The sequence below is a fragment of the Magnolia sinica genome, chromosome 1 (genome assembly GCF_029962835.1).
Source record: "Magnolia sinica isolate HGM2019 chromosome 1, MsV1, whole genome shotgun sequence".
Classification (NCBI taxonomy): Eukaryota; Viridiplantae; Streptophyta; class Magnoliopsida; order Magnoliales; family Magnoliaceae; genus Magnolia; species Magnolia sinica.
In genome coordinates, this window is record NC_080573.1 from 39,574,304 (window position 1) to 39,596,707 (window position 22,404).

Below are 22,404 nucleotides of genomic sequence, written 5' to 3' on the forward strand. Positions count from 1 at the left end.
TGATATACCTTTTGTTCAAATCATTTAGAAGACCCATCTATGTGAACCCTTAGAAATTACGACATTCCATTAGTTGTATAAGATTCACCCAACCTTCCATCAACTTGGTCACCTAAAATGAGCATCACATGCAAGGTATTTGATTTTGGAGCTGAAGCATTGACAACGCATCGACATCATGATCAGGAGAGCATTTGAGGAGTAGATTTAAGTACGGGAGAGCTTTGAAGAAGTGACTTAAGATTGGCACATAAACAAGGCTTGATTCAACAAATAAGGTTGTCATTTATACAATTCATGTATACTCCTTCCTTGTGTAGGATTGAGTGTAAGAGTTTATTTGCCAAACTGGATTAGATTCTTGTATAAGACCTTAGTTCTTATGTAGGACCTAAATCAAGTCCTTATGTAGGCCATCGGACACGGGTGTGTACATGTTAGTCTCCGTGGGAGCCCCCAACGGGAGTAAACGTAAGTCCTTCGACTAGGACTGAGGTTTGTAGCGAGCCTATAGAGAACTACGTTAGTCTCCAATGGAGCTGGTCATTGTGTAGGATTGTAAAGGTTAGAGGTGAACCTGATTTAAAACCTTTGATAGTGAAATCTGGTACATTTATGGGTTAAGTTCATTTGTAATGAATGAAGTAGGGATACTGAACCACTATACATGATTATGTTTGGGATTGTCTTTGAAAACTTATTTAATTATGCTTATTAATTAATTGATTAATTATATGTATGCATAATTAGATGAACATTAGGATTTGGCAGTTAGCACATTCCAGACATGCATGTACATTATCATGTTTATAAACTAGTTGCTTCATAGGAATATGATTTGTAGTCTATGTTATTGAACCCACTAATTGCTTGGAAGCCTTAGTGTTAGATTGCTCTACTTAGCTTACTTGGCATATTAGTTTAACTTAAGCAATTAAATTTAAAAAGCATAATTTTATATGGTCCTAATCCCCCTCTAGGACATAACCTTCATTTCATAGCTTTGCTAAGCTTTCACATATATAAACCGCGTGGCCCACCACCTCGTGCAATTTCAACTAGTATCAAAGAGGGTTTCTCCTAAAAAGCTTAACCGCACGAAATGAGATCCGAATGAGCATTGGAATGGTGTCTTCTTATAAGGGAAAAACTAAAAGTTACCTAAGAACATGAACTTATTTGTAAATCTATTATGAGTAAGCCTATTAGGGACTAGAGATAATTTAAACTTGATAGTCATATCTTTCCTTCTACCCCTCCGGTAATTCAAATGGAATTGTCTACTTCTAGAAGTAGACCAAGAACTTTTTCATGTGGGACATGCTTGTAGAGATGTTGGGCATCTTAAATTTAAATATATAATCTTAAAAGGAACCAATCCACCTCAGTCTCAAACCATAGTAGTACATTCTTCATGATTGTACAATTGGTACACTAATGGAGAAGTATCCTTAAAGGACCGTCGGAAAAGAAAGAGTTTCTAACCATTTTTAAAAAGACCGATCAAATGAAGGTGTTGTTAACTCTAATGCCCGACTCAATGAAAATGTCAAGTTAATGCTAATTAAGGACAATGATAACCAGAGTAAGACTCACTTAGTTAAATCACCTAACGAAAATAAAACTCCAATTAGGAAATCACCTAATGGGAAAAATTTTAAGAAAATCATTTCCCTTCTCGTAAATGGTCCGGATCTTAGCAAATTCACACCCAAGTGGATTGTGAAAAAGGATGGGTAACCTTAGAAGGTCTATGAGAGCCTAATTGTTAAATCAAATGATTGAGCCTCATGTGAGCTTAATGGTTAAATTTAAGAATTATAGCTAGAGCTGGGCATTGGACCGAGTTGAATCGGATTGGGTCCAACTCGACTCAGTCCGAAATCTACAAGGCCTGACCCGAACTCGATCTGATCTGGTACCGAGCCCAGGTCATCTGACTCGAACCGATCCGAACCACCGCTGGCCTAATCCGATCCGAGTTCAACTTGATCAGAAAAACTGAGTCGGATCGAATTCAGCAAGGTTCGGATTCATTTTTGGTGAAAATCATTATCCTCGCTGCTATTTTCAGTGTGGTCCATTTGAGCTTTAGATATGATTCTTTTTTTTTTTCAAATGTTATAAAATGATCACGAAAAATGGATAAAAACGGTATGGATATAATAAATACATCATTGTGGGGCCCATGTAATCTTGATCTCATTTGAGTCGTTCGTACAACTTGGAGCTCGAGGCGCGTCTTCGATCGTCTTTGCATGACACGTTACTATGTTGACGTGCTGTGCACGAAACTACATTGCGTGTGGGCGTGGATTAGATACTGACAAGGTAAGTACCAAATTGCTAATGTCACCAAGCTCTATGGACCTCACCATGATGCATGTGTTGTGTCCATACCATCTAACCATTTGTAGAGTTGGTTTTATAGCATGAGAAAAAAAAATTGAGATAGATCTAAAGTTCAAGTGGACCCACCACAGAAAACCATGGGATCAGTCACACCCACCGTTGAAACATTTATAGGGCCCACCATGATATATTTTTTAGATCCAACCTATTGATAAGTTAACATAGAGATAGATGAAGTGAAAACAAAAATATAAGCTTGATCAGAAACTTTTGTGGCACCTAAGAAGTTTTGAACGGTGGATGTCACTGTCCCCACTGTTTTCTATGGTGGGGTCCACTTGAACTTTAGATCTATCTCATTATTTTTCTCATGCCATAAAACGATCTCTCCAAATGGATGGACGGTATGGGTACAACACATGCATCATGGTGGGGTCCACAAAACTTGGTGACATCACTATTGACTTTGTCAGTATCTAATCCGCATGACACATACCTACAGGCAGGCTACAATGTCAGTGGCGGTGAGGAAAATCATAGAAAGCATGAAAGAAACTAATGAGATGCATGCTATTTATAGCTCAGATTAGACCCATGTTAGTTTTACACCATAAAGAAAACGATGGTGATTATCCAGAGCTTAGCCAAGTGAACACGCTTGTGCAACAAAGCTCACCCCATATGTTCTAGCATGGCATGCTAACTCCAAGATCCAGTCCATTCATCATAAAGGTACTGCTATATTGATGCCCTGGCCTAAGAATCAACTTGATCTAATCATCAGGTGGGCCACAGATTGCAAAACAAAGATTTGGCTATGAAAATTAACCTATTGGCCTGTTTCCAATATTGGGCCCTCAAGTTGAGTGCTCTAAATTTATTTTTTTGTGAAAACATGTACAAGGTTGGACCAACTTGATGTACGGATTGGATTTTTGTGTCATACTGGCACACATGTAGCATCTAGCACATGCCTGTACACCTAGCAAAACCAAACTATCCAACTATACACATGGCACCGTTGTGAGGTAATCCAGACCATCTAAATGAAACTGTTGTGAATGGAGCAGAACTGAATATTTGAGACGAAGGTAATGTCAACCATCAATTTGATAAATGTTAATTGGATGGTTAGGATAACTTGATCAATGTGACTTCATAGATATGATGGGACCCACAATTTGGACAGTGGGGATAGCTGTGCATCAGTGCCACATGATATGAGATGAGTCACCATCACTTTTTAAATAGAGTAAAACCAGCATCGGAGTATTTCAAAACTAGTAGAAGTATGCAAATTGTCTTTCACTGGTGTCCTGACGCTGATGGAATGGGATGGGACTGGGAGGACTCAGTGTTCGTCTTCGCACGACACGTATCTACAAGCTACAATAGCTATATTATATAGTTAGTGTGTGGTACACTAGCCCATTCGTACCGAGTAAACTCTGTTGGGGCCCACCGTGAATGCATGTGGTTTATCCACGCCGTCCATTCGTTTTTCCAGATCATTTTAGTGGTTGAACCCAAAATTGATGCATATCCAAAGCTCAAGTGGACTATATCATAGGAAAAAGTAGAAGTACTGACAAGAATCACTCCGGATCGAGTCGGATCGGATCGGTCCAGATTGACCACGACCCGATCTCAATTCGAAAAACGGTTGGATCTGAATGGCCCTATTCGACTCACACCGATCCAAGCCATCGGTTCGGTTCGGAATGGGACGGATCGGGTCGAATCCACCGGATGGGGTCAAACATGCCCAACTCTAATTATAGTCTCATTTTTATTGATAGTTTAAGCTTTAAAGTTGCTGAATTTTGATATCATATGTTTTTAGCTTAGACTATTATTGGTCATTCCTACTTTTATTGGTATATCTTTTGAATAACCATAATAAGCATGCTCCATATTTTAATATTTATATACATTATTTTATTTCTCTGTTAGTATATGCCTTATAATTGGTAAATCCACGATTTATAGACTTGTTACTGGTATATTTGTGGAACTAATTCTTTGTCAAATACTGATAAAGCTAGGAGAGAAAGATCAAGTCCCACCAAAACAAGTTTAATTCTATTTTACAATATTAGTTTGTTGTTACAGGAATTAATGAGATAGATGAAGCATTTATGGGGGAGCATTACTAGTGTTATATGTCTCAAGTCCTGTATTTATATTTTTAAATCATTATAATCATGGACATGTAATGTTTTGTATTGTTTTAGTATGGACCATAACATTGTTTAGATTCGGTTTTTGTCATATATTTGATAAAGGGGGAGATTGTTAGTGCACTGATTTGTGCATCTTGTTTATTAGTCATGTGAGTTTGTGTGTCATGTAGTCGGGTTGAGCCCTTGAAAGTTGGAGACTAAAGACACAAATGGAAATGACCGTCAAGGAACAAAGAAATGTAAATGAGGTGCCTTGGTGACCATAACCCTTGATCCAAAACAACCTCTCAAACATCTAAATGATCATAACTTAATAGTTAAACCTTATTTATTATCCTATAGCTTTATAAGCTTAATTGAAACATGATAAGTAAGGCTATAAGAAGTGCTAAGCTGCTGTGAAATCGTATGCCCAAAATAACAGTTTTTTAGTAGTTTTCTATCCTATTAACAGTCAATCGATGTGACTTGATCCAATCGAAGGTCCACTTGATCAAATCAAAGAATAAGTCCAACAACCAACAGAGACATATGGATTTTTTCGATGGAATCGATAGAGTATTCAATCCTATCGAATGACCTTTAATCACATCGAAGGCCTTTTTTATCATATAAAAAGAACAATTAACTTTCTATTTTATAGTCGTTGCAATTCATTCTTATAAAAGTGTATTTGATTCTTGGGCATTTTCATGAGTTTTTTTTTGTGCAATTAAAGCCTAGGTGATTTCATGATCATATCCCTCATCTTAACCCTTTAAACCAATGAGTTTTAAGTCATCTTCATTTATATTAATACTCTAACGAGGATTCTAGCCTCCATCTTGAAAATGAGATTGAACTCCATCGTTTTTTAGAGATTAAATCTAACTGTATTGATATACCATTTGTCTAAATCCTCTAGAAGACTCATATAGGTGAATCTCATACAAATTACAACATTTTATTAGTTGTAGGAGGTTCACCTAACCTCCTATCACCTTAATCACCTTAATCACCTTAAAGGAGTATCATATGCAAGAATTTGATCTTGGAGCTAGAGCATTGACAATGCATCACATCATGATTGGGGAGCACTTGAAGAGTGAATTCAAGCACGAGAGATTTTTGAAAAAGTGATTCAAAATCGGCATATCAACGGGGCTCAATTCGACAAGTAAAATTGTCATTTATAGAGTCTAAGTATACTCATTCCTTGTATAGGATTGAGTGTAAGGGTTTATTTGCTAAACTCAATCAGGCTGTTGTGTAAGACATTGGTTCTTGTGTAAAACCTAAATTAAGTCTTTATGTAGGCACTAGACACAGGTGTGTACGTATTAGTCTCCATGGGAGCCTCCAATGAGAGTAACTGTAGGTACTTGAACTAGGACCGATGTTTATGGCAAGCCTATGGAAAACCACGTAAGTCTCTGAGGGAGCCGGTCCTTTTGTAAGATTGTAAAAGTTAGAGGTGAATTTGATTTAAAACCTCTGATAGTGAAATCCGGTACACTCATGGGTTAAGTGCGTTCGCTGGGAGTGGAACAGGAAAACCGAACCACTTAATGCTTGTATTTGAGAATGTCTTTAAAAACTTTTTAATTATGCTTATGTGATTAATTGATGAATTATATGTATGTATGACTAGATGAATGTTAGGATTTGACAGTCAGCACATCCTACACATACGTGTACACTATCATGCTAATTGACTAGTTGTTTCATAAGAATATGATTTACAGTTTATGTGATTGAACCCACAATGGCTTGGAAGCCTTAGTGTTATATTGCTCTACTTAGCTTGATTGGCATATTAGTTTAAGTTAAGCAATTGAATCGAAAAGACATAATTTTAATTGGTCCTAATCCCTCCCCCTCTGAGATATAGCCTTCAATCCATAGCTCTGTCAAAGTTCTGCACATATAGACTGTGTGGCCCACCGCCTTGCGCAATTTCAATTGGTATCAGCGAGGGTTCCTCTTGAAAGTCTTAACTGCCCGGAGTGAGATTTGAATGAGCCTTAGAATGATGTCTTCCCATGAGAGAAAAGTTAATGTTACCCAAGAACATGAACTTATTTATAATTCTATTATCGATAAGCCTATTGTAGACTATAAAGGATTTGAACTTCATAATCATATCTTTCCCTCTACCCCTTTGGTAATACAAAGGGAATTGCCTACTTCTTAAAGTAGACCAAGAACTTTTGCTGTCTTCCATACTAGTGGAGATGTTGAGAACCTTCACTTTGTATGTGTAATCTTAAAAAGGGCCCACTCCACTCCAGTCTCCAACCATAGTTGTACATTATTCATTATTAAGAAATTGGCACAACAATGGAGAAGCATCCCTAAAAGATGTTAATATTGCACATTTCCCCTATTTATATATTGATTTTATGAACATGATAATGCTTAATAGGTATATTTTATACATGTTTGTATTGCGAGGTGAGTCCGAAAGCTTGGATTAAAAAGAATGTTAAAACTATAGATTTGATGCTAAAGAATCACCAAGGCAAGGGATGGATACTAGGAGACCAAGGTTGAAGATTTTAAGGGCCCAAAATTTAAAGAAGCCAAGTAAAGGAGGAAGGAAGTCGAAAGTGCAAAGTGTAGAAATTCACAAAAATTGAACTTCACTGTCGATGACATCGAACACCTTTCAATAGCATCAAAGTGAGTATTCGATGACATCAAAGACAGATTGATTGCATCGAGAATTACATGAAAATTAAGTTTTTTGTTAGACTAACTAGGCACATTTCTCGATGACATCGATGACCCGTTCGATTGATCGAAGACATGTTCGATGACATCGAGATTCTTGGAGATTTTTGAAGAAACTCGCTAGAACATTCTGGACACTTCTTCGATTAATCGAATACCTTTCGATGCCATCGAATATTTGTTCAATGACATTGAAGGAAGTTCGATGTCATCGAAGATTTACACAATGTGAAAAGACGCGACTTCTGAATTTGATTCAACTTAGGATTTTACCTTCGATGTCATCGAAAGTAGTTTGATGACATCGAAGGCATTACACAGAGTACATAAATTTGAGGTGGTTTCCAAAGACAGTCCGGGAAAGCTTATAAATATGGGGTTCTTTAAGGAGTTCTAAACACGAATTAGGATTTAAGGAGCAAAGCAAAAGAGTAGAGTAGCCTCCCAAGAGTTTTTCTTATTCCTTAATTTTTTTAAAAAATATTTTTTAAAAAGTTTTAGTCTTAATCATGTATATGGTTAACTAAACCTCTTAGTTAGAGCTAAGAGGTGAAGCTTATAGATTGCTTGGATGTTTATATTACTTTGATTCAAGTTTATTTTGAACTTCATTGATTTATTTCTGGTTTGATTAAAAGAATATTTTCAGTTTTTTATAGGTTATTGTGGTTATAATCACAGTAAATGCTGTGAGAGCTTTGAATATCTGCTTACTTTTTAAGTCGTAAGATCTGTAAAATTTGTGATTTACCATTATCTACTAGGCATGGTAGATGGTTGAATTCCCTTCCGATCATTACAATAGTTTTTCATGTGAGAACTAATTCAATAAAAAGTTCAAAATTGTTTAATTATTCCATCTTCTAATTGAATAAGATAGGACTTCGATTCCAGTTATGTTTATTAAATCAAGAGAGGTAGCATCTTAATAGCTACAAGTGGATCATTGACACTCTAGTTTTTTCCTTTTTATTGATAATTTATTCACAATCATTCTTAATTATTCTAAATTTTTATTTAAATCTTGTTCTAGTTCTAGTTCTAGTTATTTTCAGAATATGTACAAGTTTAGTCCCTGTGGATTCGACCTTAGTCTCACCAAGTAATTATTACATCGCAACCCTATACTTGAGGTTGTAAACAAGTTTTGGCGGGGACTTCGGCTATGTTTTTCTAAGATTGATTAGTATTATAATTGAGTTAAGATTAGGGTTAACTTTTGCTGTGGTTTTAGGTTAGGATTTTCTGAATTGTTTTTTTAAAACTAACACTGTTTTCTGTTTTGTAGTAATCTAACATAGCAACTCCAATCCGGTAACTTCTTTCCAAGTCTCTTTTCTTTCCAGATTTCTTATTTTTATAGTTTTATTTTTCTTAGGTTTTAGTTGTTTAAAATTTGAGGGCTGTGAGTGTTTCATGCCCGAGTGAGTTCGTGACAACACTCGACATCTCTTAAGTGAAGGATGATTAGTCAAAGGGCTGCCTATTCATCAACGAATTAGACACCACTTGAGATCCTCTGAGTTAATTGAAATAATGGTTGTAAATCAACTTCAACATCCAGTTAAGGAAGTTCAAGATGAGAATGAAGTGCGTAACACTCTCTCGCCTCGTATTTTACGAGATCACTTACAACCGGCGAGAGTGAGTACACCTTCCTGTATGGTGTTTCCACTTAATGCAGGAAATGTGAATTTTAAACCGGGAGTGATTCAACTCCTTACTAAATCTATGAACTAGACTCTGAAAGTTTATACCTACACATTAAAAAATTTGATGAGATAGTCACCACATTACACTTTCCAAACGTGTCTGAGGACACAATGAGACTGAAATTGCTTCTCTTCTCATTGAAGGAGAAGGCTAAGTCATGGCCACACCCCTTAAAGTCCTGATCTATTGGCAAATGGGCTGAGACGACTCGGGAATTCCTTGAAAAATTCTTCATGTTTCATAAAACAAATACACAATCATGAATTTTGCCCAAAAAAAGGAAGAAACTTTCTTTAAATGCTAAGAAAGGTTCAAGGATCTCACGAATTTGTGTCCACATTATGGCTATGAAATCTAGCAAATGATACGCTTTTTCTGTAACGGATTGACATCACCCATGCGCCAATTTGTAGAGATGATGTGTAATGGTGAATTTATGAATAAGGAGGTCAGTGATGCGTGGGATTACTTAGATCAACATGTAGAGAGCGCGAAATCATGAGACACCTCCCCAAAGCCCACCACTAAGCCTACTCAGTCAAAAGAAAGGGGAAGAATGTATGTCTTAAAAGAAAAAAGATAAAATGAGTGCAAGGGTGGCCAATCTCACAAGGAAAGTCGAAGCCATGGAACCTAAGAAAGTGAAATGGTCAAACCAAAGGAGGCTGTGGAAGTTGCTTGCGGTATTTGTGCTAGCAACAAACATGTAACACATGATTGTCCAACAATTCTTGCGTTCCAAGAGTTGTTGAACAAGCAATCAAACACCGTAAACAACTGCCAATGACTATTTGGTGGACCCACCTCAAATACTTATAATTCCAATTGGAGGAACCATCCAAACTTCATTTAGAGGAACGGACAATCAACCAATCCTCAAGAGGCCCTTACTTAACTTCTCAATCAAAGAAAACCTCGAGAGGATCTAGTTTTAAAGCATATCTAAAACCAAAAGCTCTTCGATCAAGGCACATGATAAGCATTTCAAGATCTGATTGAGGTCATATAAAGGATTGAGTCACACTTAGCGATTGGGGAGAAATGAACTTTTCCAACCCAACCTCTACCCAATCCAAAATCACAATGTAAAATAAGTGACCTAAGCTCTTCGCATAACATAGAGCAAGCAAAGTCTATCACCACTCATAAAAGTGAAAAAACAATTGACAAAACTATTCCGGCGTGGCTGAAAGCCTAAGGACTCGGAAGAAGTTGAGAGTGATAGACCTAGTGTTACTCCACATGGGATAGAATCAGAATCTCAAAATAAACTGATTACATCATTCCCCCAGCGGTTGATTGCATCAAAACTTCTATCTAACTCTCATGATATTTTAGAGGTGCTTAAACATGTGAAAGTCAATATCCATCTATTGAATTTCGTTAAACAAATTCCTTTATATGTCAAATTCCTAAAAGATTTATGTATTACCAAAAAACAACAAAACATACAAAAAGAAGATCTTTTTTACAAAGAAAGTGAGTGTCATCCTCAAGCAAGATGTGCCATAAAAATACAAGGATCTCGGTAGCCCAACCACTACTTGTGTAATTGGGAATCACCGGATTGAACATGCACTCACTTAGGGGCAAGTGTAAATCTGACCCCTTATTCGGTCTACGAATAGTTGAGTTTAGGTGAATTAAAACTCATCCAAACCACACTACAACTTCCTGATCGTTCGGTTCGTATACTGAGAAGGATGATTGAGGATGTGTTGGTCCAAGTCGATAAATTCTACTATCCAGTGGATTTTATAGTTTTGGATACTCAGCCTATTATGGATGTGAGCACTTAGATTCTCGTCATTCTTGGACGTGCATTCCTAGCTCCATCAAATGCTATCATTAATTGTAGGAATGAAGTTATGAATTTATCTTTAGGTAACATGACATTGGAGCTCAATAGTTTTTTCAATATGAGCAAATAATTAGAGGATATTAACAATACCCGCGACATTAAAATGATCGATTCTTTCGTGGAAGATAGAGCACTTTTAACTATATACTTTGACCCTTTCAGAGAAGTGTTTGGCCCACTCCCCTGGTTTTAAATGATGACATGATTAGGAAGATGAATGTCTTGCTTGATGCGACACTGATACTTGAAATTAACCGGTGGAGGCCACAATTCGAGACTTTGCCCCAAATCGATATAGTGCCTCTACCGTCTAGTCTCAAGGCACTAAAGCTTGACCTAAAACCTTTGCCCATCGATCTTAAATATGTTTATTTAGGTCAATACAAGACATACCTGGTGGTGATTTTCTCCCACTTCAACAAAAATAAGAGAGTACGCTCATTTCTACTCTCAAGGAATATAAGGGAGCCCTTGGATGGACGATTGCAGACCTCAAGGGAATTGACCCTTTAATTTGTACTCACCGCATTCACTTAGAAGAAAATGCAAAAACCTTCTGACAACCACAATGTTGTTTAAATCCTAACATGAAGGAAGTGGTTAAAGCTGAGTTACTTAAATTATTGGATGTGAGTATCATATACCCTATATCCGACAATCAATGGATGAGTCCAACACAGGTGGTTCCTAAGAAGTATGGAATCACCATCGTAGCCAATGTTGATAATGAACTCATGCCAACTAGAGTTATGATTAGAGGATGTGTATTAACTACTGAAAGTTGAATACCGTCACAAGGAAGGACCATTTTTCGTTACCTTTTCATTGATCAAATTTTAAAAAGGCTAGCTGGTCATTCTTACTACTGTTTCTTAGATGGGTATTCGGGCTACAATTGGATAGAGATAGGCCTTGAAGATCAGGATAAAACAACATTCACATGCCCCTTTGACACCTTTGCTTATTGAAAGATGCCATTCAGACTGTTTAATGCCTTGCTATATTTCAGCGGTGTAACTTGAGCATATTTTCAGATATAGTGGGGCAATACTTAGAGGTCTTCATGGATGGCTTCTCTGTCTTCAGTCCATCCTTTAGCGAATGCCTTGAAAATCTTAAATATGTATCGAAGAGATGCGAAGAAAAAAATCTTGTGCTAAATTGAGAAAAATGTCATTTCATGGTTCCCAAGGGAATAGTTCTTGGACAGATAATTTTATTCAAGGGAATTGAGGTGGATAAGGCTAAAATTGATTTAATCTCTAGCCTACCTCTACCCAAAAGCATATGTGATGTGCGATCCTTTCTGGGACACACTAGGTTCTATAGGAGATTCATTAAGGATTTTAGTAATCTCTCTCGTCTTTTATGCAATCTCCTACAAAAAGGATGTTCGATTCAAGTGGAGCGAAGAATGCCTATAAGCTTTCTCTAAGCTCAAGGCTATGTTAATCACTACTCATATCATGTAACCACCTGATTGAAATATTCCTTTTGAGATTACGTGCAATGCATCTAATTATGCTATTGGGGCAGTGTTAGGCCAAAGAAAGGAGAATAAGTCCCATGTGATTTACTATGTGAGGAGAACTCTAAATTCTGCTCAAGTGAACTACTCTACTACGGAGAAGAAACTCTTAGCCGTAGTGTTCGCTTTGGACAAACTTAGGTCCTACTTGATTGGATCCAAGATCATCATCTACACTGATCATACGGCGCTAAAATATTCTTTCTAAGAAGGATGCCAAGCCTTGCCCGATATCTCCAGAATTCACAAGGTACTGGGGGATGCCTGTTGTGCGGCGCAGAACGGGGTGGCCGCGCAATGGTTGACCCAATATCCATCATGCGGCGTGTAACATGCCTGTTGCGCCTGCAATGACCCTTTGTTCATGAGTTTCACCTTTATGATTCTTCCAATAGCTTGGTTAATTTGAAAAGAAAAGAACTTTTGAAGGATCGAGAAGATTTACAAAGAGATCGTTTTTTCAAAAAGTTCTACCTGCATAACAACTTCTGCAGTAAGAAGATCATATCCCAAATTAAAATGCTGCCGAAATCAATATTTGAACAGATTTGATTATTGTGTTTTATAATTGTACGCTTTATTTTAGAATCAAGAGAAATATGAGGATGTAAATGAATTTCAAAATCAATAAAATATTTTATAATGATTGTTCTCTCATTCTTTCTTCGTTAATCATTAAATAAGAATCCCCCAATCAAAACACATTCGTTTCTCGTCGAAACCACAACATAAGCTCACAGTGGCATCCATTACATGGAATACATTGATTCTCATTTCTGAGAGGTCCGGTAAACCTTGGACTACTGTCATGAGATGAAATCGTAGCCTACCATTTGGGCCACATGGAACATTGTAAGGCCCACTCAAGGACGTGGGTCCCACCATGAATAGGCCATTTAGGGTCTTCTTTTCCAGTAAAAACATAATCCAGACCATTCCAAAATCAGTAATTTCTGTTGATGAGGTCCGACTTGCCTCAGCAGCCTTGCTTGATTCTGCTTTTGGTAATGTAAAAAAAAAAAGAACAGGAGAAAGAGAGATGATGATGATGATGATGTAAGATTAGTTTCCAGCTCCAACATAGGAAAATAAGAGAGAGAGAGAGAGAGAGTACCAATTTCTTCGATTCCACTTCCATGCTCCAATGAAGGCTGCAAGATTCGAATTGGATTTGGGAATGAGAAGAAGAGGAAAAGCTGAAAAGGGAAAAGGGAGAAGAAAGGAAAAGCCGAACAGAATGTGAAGAACAATCGTCTGTACGGTGAGGAGTGAGGACCGTGAAGTGAATGAAACAGACTTAGGGTTTTTTTTTTCCAGAGCTTTATATATGGTGGGTCAAGCCTGAGTTAAGATTGAGTCGAGTCGAGTGACCTAGTGCTTGAACTCGACTCAATTTTTGACTCGAGCTCTAAAATGTGACTTCACTCAACTCGTCCCACTGAGTCGTGGTGAGTGAAGGGAAGTTTTTTCGAGTAAAGTTGATTGAGTTTATCAAGCTGACTCGGCTCATGACCATGTATAGTTCTACCAAGACGATTGAAATTGTTGTCTCTCGATTAAGATGGTTGAGTTCGACCAAAATGATCGATTTTGCAGTTTTTCGATCAAGATGACCAAGTTAGGCCAAGTCGAGCGACTTTTGTCAAAATTGATGCTTTTATTGGGTCGATTAATTATCTTTATTGCACCAAACAACGAATTAATATTGCATTCACTTTTATCAAATGCAAAGTGATGTGTGGGGCAATATTGTACCGTATTCTTGACCATTCTTGGAAAACCCAATTGAAAGGACACGTGTTATAACAAGGGAAATATATTGCAGGCTAAAGATCTTCAATAATTTTTGGAGTGTCTTTTATGGAATCATAATAGACAGAATGCAAGACATAAAGTAGTTGAGAAGAATTCAAAAGCAAATCAAGCAGCTGATCGAGCGGCTGATGGTCATTTAGGGGATCGATCGAGCGACTGAGTGCATCTAGGAGGTCGATCAAGCAGTCGATAGTCATTCAGGAGGTTAATCAAGCGGTCGAGTCTCATCTAGGATGCCGATCAAGCGATCGACAGTCATCTAGGAGCTTAATTGAGTGACCAAGTGGAATGTGGTTGACTTAGTAAGGAGGACCAGAGTGGTTACTAGGACATGTGGCAAATAAGTCTTCAGAAGGTCATGTAGTACTAAAATGGTTATAACAATCGTAAGAACGTGGAAAGCATTTAGAAGATCAGTAGTGTTGAAACGGTTATAGCAACCGTTAGAACGTGAAAAACATCAAAATGGCCGGATTAATGCTATAAATAACAAAGGAATTTAATAAAGCGATTTATCTCATACCAATCCAATCAAACCTAATATATCTTTTAATTCAATTATCTGTAATTTACCTTCCTTAATATAATTACTCTACCTTTTTCGTAATCAATTACATTTCATAGAATAATTCTTTATTTTTTGGCTTGTTATTTACATTCCATGGTATAATATGCGACATTAATAAAGTAGTTGATAATCTAAATTGTAGTTTGGATGCATGCTCATGCAATGACTTCAATGCGTTATCTATAAAAGTGTTTTCTTTGTATCTGATTATAATGCTTCTTTTTTTTTTTTTTCATATTGAGAAGGTTTTTTATATCGAAGAACAATCCTCTCTTAATACCACCTTATCCTATTTATATACTAAAAGCGTGTTTGGATAGGTGACTCATCTCATTCGACACATGCGCATATGCTTACTTGGCACGCTTGGGGTTACAATTGTTTGGTTTGAATTGAATCACAAATTTAATTCTATCACACGCGCACTTATCATGTGGCTGGAACCGAAAATCGAGCACCGACGCTCCCCAATCACTAGCACATATATCGAATTATCAGGATCGTTCGAGCAGTGCAATCTCAAATGAGCCCAAGTATTCTGATAGCCTCGATTGGAGTAAGCGTTCCCGCGTGCACTGAGTCACCACCACTTAAGATTAAGAAACGGTGCAAGCGCACACAACCTCCCATCCGGACCGGGGACTTCGCACTGCCCAAGCTCGGCAGGTGCAGGGGTTCTGAGTGGCCACTGTTGATATACATGTATTATCCACACCGTCTATTCATTTTTTTCTTATCATTTTAGTAATAAAAAAGATTTACGAGGCTCATCCAAAGTTCACGTGAACCACACCAAAGGAAGCAGTAGTGACGATAACACCTCCCATTGAAACCTTTGTGGGCCCACCGTTATATTTATTTTCCATCCAACCTGTTCATAGGGTCACGTGGACTTAGATGAATGGAAAACACTAACATCAGATTGATCCAAAACTTCCGTGGCCCCAGGAAGTTTTCAACGGTATGCGTTTCATCATCACTGTGTGGTCCACTTAAGTACTTAATCTAACTGATGTTTTGGATAATACCTTAAATTGATATCCAAAAATGGATGGACGGTGTGGATAAAACCTATTCATTAAGGTAGCCACTCAGAAGGGGTACCGAATCCGCGTCCGTCCCATTTAGGGTTTCTCTCGTCCCATGCTAAAACCCTAACCCTATATATACCGGAGAGGTCATTTCCTTTTCCTCAGAAAACCGAAATCGGCAGAGCCTCGTGAAAGGGAGCGAGAGATCGAAGGGAGGCAGAGAATAAGAAGAAGAAGATGAGGGCCAAGGTACGTTTTCTCCACCTCCTATTTCTTTTCTTATTGTATCTCGCATTAGATCGTCTTTCCATGCAAAAATGTTCTCTTTTCTCTGCTTAAAATCGATTAGATCTAGACCCGTTTATGATAAACGCGATTCGGATTTTCTGTCATTGATTTTTATCTGATGATGAATCACATATCGTTGTACTTTCATTGTATTTGCTTGAATTTGTATGGTTTATATTATCTTGGATGTTCTTCGTGCTTTTCTTAGGGTTGGCCCCCTTTTCTGCATTGCGGTAGATGTATCTGAGGATTAGTGTTTCTGAACTGTGTTGTGAGGTTAGAGTGTGATGGTGATGACGTTTGAAGATTATAGAATTTCAGTTAAGGATTTGAGAAATTTCTGATGATCTTTTTATTGTGATTGTTCTTTTTGAGTACTCTGGACTTCCTATACATACTGCTTTAATCAATTGATTTGGGTTGGCCATTCAATCCAACCCTCTTTGTGGGTTCTTTCACATGAATCTCACAGATTGGATGGTCCTGTTTATCTGTCGCACTGACCAGCAGAATGGATGGCCTGGAAAGTTTGTTACAAAGAAGTCCAACCGATAGTTTGTATTTCCAACGGGTTCTCATTGACATCCCATTAATATCCCTGGAAATGAATGGAAGTGAGTAAAGTGGTTCATGTTCATATATGGGCCATAAGATCTTACTTTTACGACTTACTTTTACATGTTGGCCTGGATTGATCTGGTTAAAGTCCAGTGGTCCCAACATTAGTAGTCATCTACTTAGTTGTTAGAGTTTGTTTGCACCATGATCTGATGTTCAGATAGGGGCCATAAGATCCTCCTGCTGACTTACTTTTAGGGCCTGTTTGGGACCGTGGATTTGGAATCCTCCCGTTGTGTTTGGCACCCTGGATTCACGATCTCCTGTAATCCAGAAGTACCTACACATGGCATATTTACAGGATTTTGAATTTAATTACTAAATCAACTTTAATATCTCTAATTAGTGTACATATGTAATGTTTGACACAATGGTTGTAATAAGCCTGTTGAAATATATACTTTGCTAAAAAATGATGAAATTCCAAGTCTCGGATGGGCCACAAGCACAGGATCATCTCTGAGTGACTAACCAATGATTTTTAACAATTGATATACATGGACAATGTTTGGATGGCGCAGATTATCCTATTAAAGTAATTATAGTGATGCCATTGATAATCTGATAGTTTTGGGATATCATCAGTGGGCAATGTGCCCACTAGATTAGTAACCTAGGGACACATGTTACACATGCAACTCATGGAAGGACCAAGCTTCAACCTTGGATTTGAAACCCCCAGTTACTTTATGGTGCTAAACATACCAGGGGATTTCAAATCCCCCCAAATCCATTGTGCCAAACAACCCCTTGTGAGCCTGGATTGAACTGGTGAAAGTCCAGCGGTCCCAACATTAGTAATCATCTACTTAGTTGTTTGAGTTTGGTTGTACGAGGTTTTCCTTTATTAACACATATTTGGTGGGCTACTTTTCAAGTATCGTATGACATTCCCATTTGAATGCTTATTGAGTGAGCTTCAAATGAGCCCAAGCTCTTGCCATTCTAATCTCATTCAAGTGAGTTACTGGTTACGGCCAATTTACATAGACCTTTTATGGTTCTGATGTCATTCAAGAGCATTTGGTCATCTTTGCTATTTTAATGAAAATAGGTGGTCATGATTATAAGTAATAGATAGTTAGCATTGTATTAAGGTTCTCTTTTCTTAAGAAAGAATATATACATGTAAAGGCATTGTTCTAAGGAGTTATGATTAATAAAAAAATATTTTTTCCTGGGCTTTGTAGCATGTTCTTCTTTTCTTTTGGCATGGGTTGCATATGGTAGAAGAAGAGTATGTGTTGATAGTGATTACTGGCATAATGGCTAGTACGTTGTTGGATATTAGTTCACAGCCTTTATTTCTATGTTTTATGTTGCATTCATGAAGAAATTTAATGGTTTGATCTTCAAGATAAACCTACATATCCAAAATATCCAAATAGATATTCTCTTTATTTGATTTTCTTGCGTCAACAATTGTTAATCATTTACAAGATTCAACCCTCTTAATACATATGACTACCATGGTCTTAATTATTGCTGGGGATATGGCATGTGCTCTGATTGGGGAGAGGAAGGAAGAGAGATTGGGGAGAAGTCGAGAAAGTATGTGCCTAGTGAGAATTATGGAGAGAAAGTAGGTGCTAGAGCCCTGTTGATGTGGAAAAAAAATGGCCTTGGTTAATGATTCACATTTTTCAAATGCCCCAAATGCCCTGACCTATTTTTGACATCCGTCCCAAGTCCTTCCAAATCCTAAGGTTGAGGGCTGTAGCAGAAACTAATTGCATGGTCAAAATCATTCAATACTGCTTGTGTCATATTTGCAGATGATGTATCGAATGTTTTAACCACTATTTTAATACATCTTTGGATCTACCAAGAATTGGTGGTGTGAAAATACTACTACCATAAAATGATAAATTTCATGATAGAGGCAGGCTTCCCATGCTAGTTTTGCACAATTTGAAAAAGATTGTAACTCATCCTCCTCACCTACTGCATTGATATGCAGCTATCCTAGATCATCCAAATTGTAGATGGATCATGTTTCTAAATTACACTGATTGTGGAATCGCAACTCTGCCAATCATCTCCATCTTTGGACTCAATTTATCTACGCTAAAGATCTACTTCTCCTTGATTCATGACTGCATGAATTATCACTGTGTTATTTTTTTTTTCCCATCAGTTTGGCTCCTTTTTTTTAATAACGAAAATTCAAAATTTCTTGTTGCTACTGCAGGCTATTGGTCTTTGTATGCCAACTGCTTGTTGCTGCTTCATTACATGGATGCCCCTAGCGGGGTTCTAATAAAATAGCGTTCATGGTATAGTGGGAAATGTAAGGTGTCTGATTTGTTGTGAGAAGCTTATTGAATCAGGGACTGGTCCTGACCTGTTTTTATGGGCGGTTTGTTACCAACCGGTACAAGCAGTCTGGTCCATGATGTCATCATGGTATAGCAAGTGGACACAATGATCAAATAAGGATTTGATCTGTTGACCAGGGCTGATGTCCTGGCCCAGTAGCTCAACAGGCTAGTTGCCAAATGGGTTTTTAGGGAGCTGAACCATTTTCGCTGCTGGTTCCAATCCTGATTAGAGCTGGGCATCGGACCGAGTCGAATCGGATTGGGTCCAACTCAACTCTGTCCGAGTTTTGCATGGCCTGACCCGAACTCGGTCTGATTCGGGACGAGTATGGGTCATCTGACTTGATCCGATCCTAACCCATGCTGGCCTGAACTGATTAAGAGTCCGACTCGGTCAGGAAAACCGAGTCGGATCGGATTTGGCCAGGTCCGGTTTGGTTGTGTATATTTGTGTTTTTCCAATGTATTGGCACCTTGCTTGCTCTTTTTCATTTTTTGTGGCATGTCGACAATGAGGTTCTCTCATGGTTTGTCAGCATGTGTTGGTACATACAAGCCATGTGTTAGCTGGGCTTCTCCATATAGATGATGTAGCCCAAAATAGGTGGACAACAAAAGTATAGAAATGATAGATGGTTCTAACAGTCCACTTCAATGGATATGTGTGGCCCATCAGATGAGGGGACCGACCTCATTTTAGGATCAGGTCATCATCATGGTCAGGCCCACCTGATGCATCTTTGTGTTCCACACATATGACAGGCTGGCACATGTAGCCAGTTTAGTGGTGCATGTGCCATGTGGGCTTAGCAAAGCATTTCAAGAGAACTATGAGAGGAAGTTTAAGCTGACTCAGGTTTGAATTGCATACCATAGATAAACTCCGGTTGAGAAATGATCAGGATAACGTAGAACTCTCACATTCTCGTGAATGTTAAGAAGTCTTTGCTTACTATACACACTGTTGATTTTCAAAGCAATTGCAACTTCTTTGTACAAAAGGATATAAATCTGCATATGGTTGAATTTGCATCTTAGATTACTCCGTGGCATCATAAAACACACAGAGAGAGAGAGAGAGAGAGAGAGAGAGAGAGAGTTATGACGGCCTATGAGATTGGAAGAAATGGACCTCTGATTTTGCTTCTTCAAATGATGAAGCAATTGCTTAAATGCAGCTTTCCCATCTACAAACCACTGAGCCTGACTTCCATCTTCTATCAAACCCTAGGGATTTAGGGTTTTGGGGATTTAGGGATTTTGGGTGCGGCCGTGAGGGTAGAGAGGGACGGGTAGGGTAGGGTAAAAAAATAATAAGGGTAAAGTGGATCCGGTGCGGTCCGAATCTGTTCGGCTCGGATCTAAATGGATCGGATATCGGATTGGTGCGGTCTGATTTGAAGTTAACCCGAACCCGACCCGATCAATGGTCGGATCTGCATGATCATGCTTGAACCTGACCGATCCAGGCCGTCGGTTTGGTATGATTCTGATCAGATCGGGTCTGATGGGGTTGGATCCACTGGATCGGGCCCGATATGCCCAGCTCTAATCCTGATCAAGATCACTCAAGAGGTTTTTTCTCAATGGTTTTTTTTTTTTTTTCAGTGGCCTGACCTGTTTCACTGGCTGGCCTATTCATGGGTTCTAAAGCTCTAAAACCTTAATTTATACTAATGATAAATAATGAGTAGAATGATATTGGAATATCTTTCTTATTTTTTTTGTTGCCTATGTTATTTCATCAGCGTGTGCATCATCCACTTGGTTCAAAAGGAGTGGATTGGATTGAATTTTTCAGTTGTTAGGATGAACATGTTGGACTGTCTGCCATGCTTAATGAAGCTTTGCTGTTTGGTTGCATTGATTAATGTTGTGTATTGGTCATTCCTTGCTGTATTGTTTTCTGAATAATGGAATTTGGTGATTCAATGCAGTGGAAGAAGAAGCGTATGAGGAGGCTGAAGAGAAAGCGCCGAAAGATGAGGCAGAGATCCAAGTAGAGAGTCTTGACAGACAAATGGTGGGTCAGGTATCTCTCCAACTGGACCCTCATCAGCCTGCCAATGTGTGGTTAGGTAGGGATTTTTGCTTATCCCCACTTACCTATCATTGGGTTTTGAGGATACTCGAGGAGATCTGCCTAGAAACCATATGGTCTGTTTTTAGTTTCATGTTTTGCAGTTTTAGATTCAGACTATGTACTGGTGTAGCTGGTCGATCAGTTGTTGTTTGGACCCCTTAAAGAGATTCTTGGAGTTAATATCACCTCTCGTGGGGTGGCTATCTTTCTTTTTGAAGTTTGTTATATTGGTGTGTTTTTGTGTGTATGATGATGCCTTTTCATTTAAGGTGCAATACGTTTTGCCTGTGAACGATATGTGATCCAAAACAGCCTTTTCTCGTTGGTGAATGGTATGATACCCGATTTTGGTTTCTGTCGCTATTTCAGTTTCAATGGCTTCTGTTTGACTGGCAAAGGCATGGCTATGATGTTGGTGCCTCAATATGACCTTGTTTGTGGATGGAGGTTTCTTTATAGAAAACCCAGTTTGAGCCCTTATTGCCCTTATTGGGCATTGGATGAGAGTTGCATGTCCCCAAAATACTGAACCAAATGGATCATTCTGGGTTTAGGTCCTGCAAAATTAATGGTAACTGATAAATACCTCGTATTGTTCTCTAGCTGTCCCTGTCCATTTTTTCTATTTTTGGCCGTAATTGGATGGCTTCTGCCATTCATGATTTTTGACTGACATGGTGGAATGCTCTACCCATCATATTCTCCTTTTATTTAAGAGGAGAGAAATATAAAATAATGCTTGATCTAGCATTTTGTTGTATATGTGTGTGTTGGTATGAAGTGAATTTTTGTTGCCTCAAGGTAATACACGCCTCCGTAAAATCCCTATTTTAGAGACATGCTTATTCTAGTTGCACCCAGTTCTGGTAATTAAACTCATTTACCCCTCCTTACCAAAGGACGCCTGTTCTTCTACATGTCCAACTGTTGGTGATATTTCTTTCTTCTTCTTTTTTTTTTTAAAAAAGGGAAAAAAATAAATTTAAATCAGGAAATAGAAGAAGCCATGGCAGGGTTTTTTATCGGACCTATTCATACGGTAGGTAAGCAAGGCAACTTAATTCCTCCCTCTACAGGACTTTTTTAGACCAATCTTACGGACTTGTCTGGAACACATCCCCCTTTAACAATCCAAATCATTTATAGGATGGGACTCATCTTGGATGGGTGATAACCATAAGACGAGCTCATGAATTTTGAGCATTTCAGCCAATGATCATTTGATTCTTGTCCTTTGCACATGATGGACATTAACTCACTAATTTAGCGTTTACACCCAGATACTTTTTTTTCAAAAAGTTTTTCAATAAGCTATTCCTTTAAGTTGATAT

General features: G+C 38.1%; 1 long non-coding RNA gene and 1 other non-coding gene across 2 annotated transcripts; one reads left to right on the forward strand and one right to left on the reverse strand.

Annotated features, from left to right (window-relative positions):
- Positions 1-9,201: 9,201 nt before the first annotated feature.
- LOC131222761 (small nucleolar RNA R71) lies at positions 9,202-9,308 on the reverse strand. The gene has a single exon (XR_009160180.1). It is a non-coding gene; the product is annotated as a small nucleolar RNA R71 (small nucleolar RNA).
- A 6,270-nt stretch (positions 9,309-15,578) lies between these two features.
- Positions 15,579-21,290, forward strand: LOC131246449 (uncharacterized). Its single transcript, XR_009171381.1, has 2 exons — positions 15,579-16,012; positions 20,928-21,290. It is a non-coding gene; the product is annotated as an uncharacterized LOC131246449 (long non-coding RNA).
- The last annotated feature ends 1,114 nt before the right edge of the window (positions 21,291-22,404 follow it).